Source organism: Nanorana parkeri, unplaced genomic scaffold, assembly GCF_000935625.1.
Source record: "Nanorana parkeri isolate BGI_ZX_2015 unplaced genomic scaffold, ASM93562v1 scaffold1018, whole genome shotgun sequence".
In the NCBI taxonomy this organism is placed as follows: domain Eukaryota; kingdom Metazoa; phylum Chordata; class Amphibia; order Anura; family Dicroglossidae; genus Nanorana; species Nanorana parkeri.
The window spans coordinates 86368-93565 of NW_017307286.1; positions in this window are offsets into that span (position 1 = coordinate 86368).

Here is a 7198-nt window from a genome sequence, read left to right on the forward strand (position 1 = left end):
AAAAAAATCCAACCAAAGGTCTGCTTCTGGGTTACTGAACTCTGAGCAGTACATTGGCGAACATCTCAGATATTCATTCCTGTTGAGAGTGATGAAGTAGTATGGTGGTGTTGGAGATTTGCATAGCTGCCTGCAACAAAGGGCAATTTAATAAAGCGGGCTTTGGCAGTGCTGTGCAATGGTGAATTCTGAGGAGGCGTTTCAGTCCAGGTGAAATCTTGTGCTTGCCTACAAGACAAAAGCAAAAAAAAAATTGAAATATGAAAGCTTCTAATAACATTTTTATCACTGCTGCTTTATATATGTTCTCGGATTCACCACTGACGTGAGAAATGCCAACATAGGTCAGAGCTGAGAAGAAAAAGTAAATATATTGCATATAGTTTGCAAAATGAACCTGGAGCTCACGACATTTAAATCAAACATAAGGATGCCCCTACTATGGATTCAGCAACAGTCAAATAAAAGAATAAAGCATACCAAGCACAAAACTGGTACTTAGAGAAAAGCAAAACACATTGTAGGCTTTAGGCTCTAGATAATAGATAATAAAACAGATAATTCACAGAGCAGAGACAGGAGGCTGGACCTCTCACCACTAATGAGGGCACACTGACAGGCAAGTGTGCCATAAAGTGCAAGTATATTGCAAGTTTGCTACAAGTATGAAACATGGTAGTGGCAGCATCATGCTGTGGGCATGTTTCTCTCCCAATGTGCGCCCTGCTATAAATGCCGGTTATAGATTCATGCATGTACCATTTTTTCTAGTTTGACTATTTTTGGTTTGGGGGACGCACTGGAGTCCCAGCGTGCATTTTTGGTTGCTGGGCCTCCAGTGCGTCCCTGCACCTTATTAGGAGGAATTGGCTACCTCCAGGTACACCTGCATGTAATTTATCAACTTCATTAATATGCTCACACTTGGAGACTCGGATACATAGAGTTAGGACCACACTTTGAAGAGGTGCCTTGGCGCGGCAGTGTGGCTTTTACATATTTTTGGCCAAAAGTTTGTGCAACTAAAACCTCTGATTTTAACGCATACTGTTGACAGGGCTACTTGTTTGGTTGCAGGCTGGCTGGCAGGTTGAGGCTGGGGATTTTTTTCTGTTTTGTAATGTTTCTCTACAGCAGGCTCCAGAAAGCTTGTGAGGGTAGAACAAATTAATGCTGCACAATACAGGGAAATCCTCACGGAAAACCAGGTTTAGTTTGTAACTAACCTGTACCTAGGGAGAAAATTTGTCTTCAACAAAACAAAAACCCTAGAACTACATAAAAAAAGCTTTAAAACAAGTCTCAATGTTCTGGAACGGCCAGATAAGGGTCAGTCCATTCACAATCCAATAGAAAATGTGGGGCTTAACTTGAAAAATGGCCCTTCACTCATGATCTACATGCAACCCAACAGAGCTGGAGTAGTTTTGCAGTGTATGCAAAGCTTCCTATTCGCAGAGAAGGCTTTAACGAATACTTGCACTTTAAATACAAAGTGCACTTATTCGTTTTGCCCCCTCAGCCTAACAGATCTCACTATCCTCCTCCTTGGATACATACTTACTGAGATCCAATGCCTGCAGCCTCCTGCGTCTTTTCAACATTTCGCACCTCTTTCGACTGGCCACCAACGTGCAGTAGAGGCCTTTAGAAGTATATAGGGAGGGTCGGGAGGTCAGAGGTAGACAGCCCAATAGAAGTCTATGGGGCTCTACTACACTGGAATGGCCAAGAGAGAGGATTTGTGATGCGGGATGTAAACAATCTATGGAGGCCAGAAGCTTTGGATTAAAGTAAGAATACAGATGTGATCTGTTGAGTCAGGGAAGGTGGGCAAAAAAGATAAGTGCGTTTCCTTCTAAATTGCACTTATACTTTAATTTCTGCCAAAAGCACATCCTAAAAATCTCAACATGAAGGGGGTTTGAAGTTGAACATTTGCAATCAGTTATTAAGTGTTTGGGTTTTTTTGTATGTAATTTATCAGGGCAGATGCCAGTATCAGAAGAAAAGGGTGATAAGAGAACCCGGCATGGGCGTAGAGTATGAAATGTCCAACTAACCTCTACAAAATTACACATGGGCAATATATCACAGTTCCAGCCAAAGGTCTGATTTAGGCCTTAAACTGCTATTATCAAAGTCACATCTTAAACTGGCTTCTTGGTCTTCATTTTGCTGACTGTGGGTATAACACCCACTTACCTGTCACTCTCTGTCCACTAAATGTGGTTGTGTACTCCAGACAGGGAGATTATGAATACTTATTCTGGGTTTGTAAAAGCTCAAGTCATTGGACATTGTTTGCTTACCTGCATTTGAAGTGTGTCAATTGCAGGCAAATTCCCATCGTCTATATGGCAGGTCCATGGCTGCATTTGGTCTATTTTGCATTGCACTATTACTTTAGATGCAGCATGTTCTATTAAGGTGGGTTTGATCATTAGGCAAAGCAGGTCAAACAGACTGTTCGTATCAGACCCTGTCCTTTCCATTCAACAGCAACTGCATGTGTTTATACAGTGTTTGACTAGAACTGCCTGTCGACATGAACCCAAAAAGTGCCTCTGAACAGTGAACTGGGAGATGGTGCATATGTATTCTGAATCAGTAACTCAACGTGTATTTAAAGCAAGAGAATCAAAATGACTGCCATGCAATAGGCATTTTTAGAAAAGGTCAGCAACAGTATTCTGTCTATTTCTCTCATGACAGTTTTCCTATAAAACTCTGGGCTCCCCTCCACCCTCCTCTAACTCATCGCTGGAAATTTAGAAAAAAATCCCACTGGGACCCGAAGAAAAGGAGGGGGACTGATGTGAATGTGCACTATGTAAATCGCTGCGTAAATTGTCTGAGCTATATGGATACCAATAATAAACTCTTAGCCAGTCAGGTATAACCAATTCTGCTCCCATCATGCTTCAGGTTTTGCAGGAAAAAAATACTAGGAGCCGATTTCAAAACACAGAGAGGTGGAACCTGTGGCCCCTAATGAACTCCAAAAAATTGATTTTACAAATTGCAGCAGTTGCAGCTGGGACCTGGCTCTGACTCTCCAGAACTGTCCTGAAATCATCAGTCTGTATTGTTTTAGAAAAACTGTCACATGACCATAAACAAAAATGTATCAGTACTCGTACTTGTAAGTACTCGGCCAGTACCAGTACTCGTACTCGCAAGAATGGTATCTGTGCATCCCTTTATTTATATTTATAAAAAAAAATTGTACATTAAAAACAGAGATGTACAAATCCCAGGAGCTCCGTGTGCTCCTTACAAATGACAGCTGCCTCCTAATTTTTGAATTTTTCTCTAGTCTAGTTTGGAGCTCAAAAGTATCGGTACATGTACTCGGAGTTGTACCGAGTACTGTACTTGGGATCTGTGCAACCCTAACATGTACATACAGTTGTGTGAGAAAGTGTTGGCCCCCTGATTTTTCATTGTTTTGCACGTTTGTCACACTTTAATGTTTCAGATCATCAAACAAATTTAAATATTAGTCAAAGATAAACACAAGTAAACACAACATGCAGTTTTTAAAAAGGAAGGTTTTTATTATTAAGGGAAAACAAAATCCAAACCCACATGGCCCTGTGTAAAAAAGTGCCCCCCCGTTAAAACATAACTTAAAGTGACATTAAACCCTCAGAGATTTTTTAACATAAAACAATACTGTAATGTGTGCCTTACTGTAATCCATAGTGGTTTCCCTTCTCTTTGCTGCTCTTCCTTTTAAATCTGTATCTGTTTTCATGCTGGGCAGAACTTCTGTTTTGCAGCAGACTGCCTTGTCTCAGGAATGGATATATGGTGTCTGTGTATAGGCTTGTAACCTGAGCCAGCACTACAGGAAGAGGCACTGAGCTGAAATGGGAAGTTCTCCCCCAGCACGAGAAGACATGAGGATTTAAAAGGAAGAGCAGCAAAGAGAAGGGAAACTACCATGGATTACAGTAAGGCACACATTACAGTATTGGTTTATGTTAAAACATCTGAGGGTTTAATGTCACTAACTCTGGTTTATCACACCTGAGTTCAATTTCTCTAGCCACACCCAGGCCTGATTACTGCCACACCTGTTCGCAATCAAGAAATCACTTAAATAAGATTTGACTGACAAAGTGAAGTAGACCAAAAGATCCTCAAAAGCTACACATCATGCCGAGATCCAAAGACATCCAGGAACAAATGAGAAAGAAAGCAATTGAGATCTATCAGTTTGGAAAAGGTTATAAAGCCATTTCTATAGCTTTGGGACTCCAGCGAACCACTGTGAGAGCCATTATCCACAAATGGCGAAAACATGGAACAGTGGTGAACCTTCCCAGGAGTGGGCGGCCAACCAAAAAAACAACAGCAGTGAGCAGAGCCTGAAGGGCAAGCTAGAGAGACTAGTTCCCCACCATGTCTGCTCTCCTGGTGATTGACAGGAGGGAGTGGGCAGCTTCTATAATAATAGACAACCTGCTATTGGCTATGAAATCCACCCACTGCTGCCAATGATGAGCAGAGCGGACATGATGGGGTACTAATCCTTCGGCAACCCCATTAGACTCCACCCACTGTCAGCATCAATGGCTGTTAAGGACGCTGCCGGCTGTGTATGATGTGTAAAATGAATGCCTGCATCACACAACACATCGCAAACATGGGACTGCAGCTCACGCATTACCCCAATACACAGGTATAAAGCCAACCTCCAGATTTTTAGCCTAAGTTGTTTATTTACAGTTTTGCATACCTTCAAATTTATAGTACAGCATGCAAGTCCGTACAGAAACCTGCACCCAGGAAGGACAGGTGCTGCATGTAGCCGTGTGCATACCCATGGACGATGCATCTAAACCTGTATGCATGTGCAACTTTGTGTGTTTGCATCAGCATATAGTTGGGGAAGTGCCATATGTTCCCCTTAGACATCTATAGACATCCATGAGTCCTTTAGACTTCTATAGAGCTTCTATAAAGCTCATCTACTTTTGCCTTTCAGTTGGGAGGAGCAGGAAGATTAGCCCCTTAGACCGCTACAGATTTGCATAAGTCTGTTAAGACTTCTATAGAGCTCATCTACCTCCGTCTCTCACTTCCATTGGGCTCTACTGCAGAGGCGCAGCCAGCAGAGAGTGGAGATCGGCATGGGATGTATACAGATCTTGGTAAGTATGCATCTGGTAAAAGGGGATGGGCATAATCTGTTAAGTCAGGGGAGAAGGGCAAAAATAATAAGTGCATTTTCTCTGAACATGCACTTATTCTTTAAGCTATTATTCCTTTCAAGGACAAATGCTTTTGAAAATCACAAGTGAAATAGTTGTATTTTCTTGTCATTTTGATGCAGTGCAGTTATAACACACGCAACACTGCATTTTACAATGTGTTTTGTTCTGGTTGTAATTGCACACCAGAGTTTGTGGAGCTTAGTCAACATTTCTATGGCTTTCATATTGCAAAGATTTCCTGGCCAGCCAGTTTCCTGGCAACTGCATGATTTTATTTCATTGTCTGGCGGTGGTTTAAACAAATAGATTCTTGAGGTGCCCCACCCAGCACTGCGCACTCACCCTAGTAGAATTCACCAACAATGCTTTATCAGACAGAAAAAGATGTGTTCATAGTAACCAGTTACAACAGAGATCAAGGCAGATCAAGAAAATTCTATTTTTAAATACATGTTTTGAAATTTGCCAACTACAATGTCAGACAACTAATGATTTCCGAGTGAAATGAGAACAAGAATAAAAGAGAACCGTGCAAATCAGATATATAATGAAATTAGCAATCAAATTAAATTGCACTTCAAAATTCATTTAAAAAAACAAGATTTAATATATATATGGATAAAAGTTTCTTTGAAAACTAATTTAAATATACAAGATTTAATATATATTCGGATGAAAGATTTATTACACGTTCTGACAAAATGTATTTAAAAAATCATTTAAAAACAAGTTTTAATATATATTTTCCGATAAAAGGTTTCTTATATAAAAGGGATAAAAAGTTAATTTAAAAAGGAACGTAATAAGAAATAATATTTACATTCAGATAAAAGTTCATTTAAAAAAAGATTTAAAAAGCAAGATTTAATATATATTCGGATAAAAACCCCAACAATGAAAAATAAAAAGACATAGTAAAATATCCAAGAATAAAAAGATGCCATTTCTGGGAGAAACTAAAGTTAACTGAATCATGCTTAATGAATGCCTTTGTTCATTAAATTAGCTTTTGGTGGCAGATCAGGAGTGTTAATTTGCATGTAGAGGGCAATGCCCTATCCAAAGGCCTCTCTCATATCACTAACCCTCTCCCAAACCCTTTTGCTACTAGGTTTTTTTTTTTTTTGCTTACATGTTAAAAAAACATAACCTAAAAACATTTCCTGAAAGCAGAGGACCCAAAGAGTAAAATATTGGTTATTGCACTAATATTGTGCACCTTAAAAAAAGATATGCAACTGTTTATCAAATCTATATTTGCAGTAAACAATACTTTAAATTAATTTTACAGCACGCCAACACAATAAAATCTCCTGTTTTCAGTAAAATATAAAAGACTAGACTGAGTCTAGTAAATCGATACCAAATATGTCAAAGACTTAAAATTGCAGACATTCACAATACATTGACAAACTACGATATCCAAAATTTTCCACAGGCGATGCTTCGTACAGACATCTGATCAATTACAGCTAATCATAAATATTGGTCCCAGAATATACATCTGGCATGCACAGGGATACCCAAGACCTGTAGCGCAACTGTAATTTATGCACCCGCATAAGTCATACACATGCATTTGCATTCATACTGGTGAGCATGTTGGAGCAGGAGGGCTTTAAACCTATTTAAATTGTTCCATTTTTAATTTTTTGAAACAGTTTTCACTTACTTTATTGATAGAAGGGTCCTGACAAGCCCCTTAATTATAGCATATATGTAGGTCATCATTACATATGTATCAGGTGTCTCGAACTTAGAGAGGTGTGCATGTTACAGCACTTATAGAAGTGAATCCCCTCAAACAGAGAGCTCTAAGCCCACACTACAAAATATATACAAACCGAAGCTGCTATTGAAGTCACAAGTTTATTTACATTCCTTCATACACACAGCTAAACCCTTTTACATACTTGCCACTTCTGGGCTGGCATCCTCTGTGCCGAAGACGAAGGAACTTTTAACCAAAGATG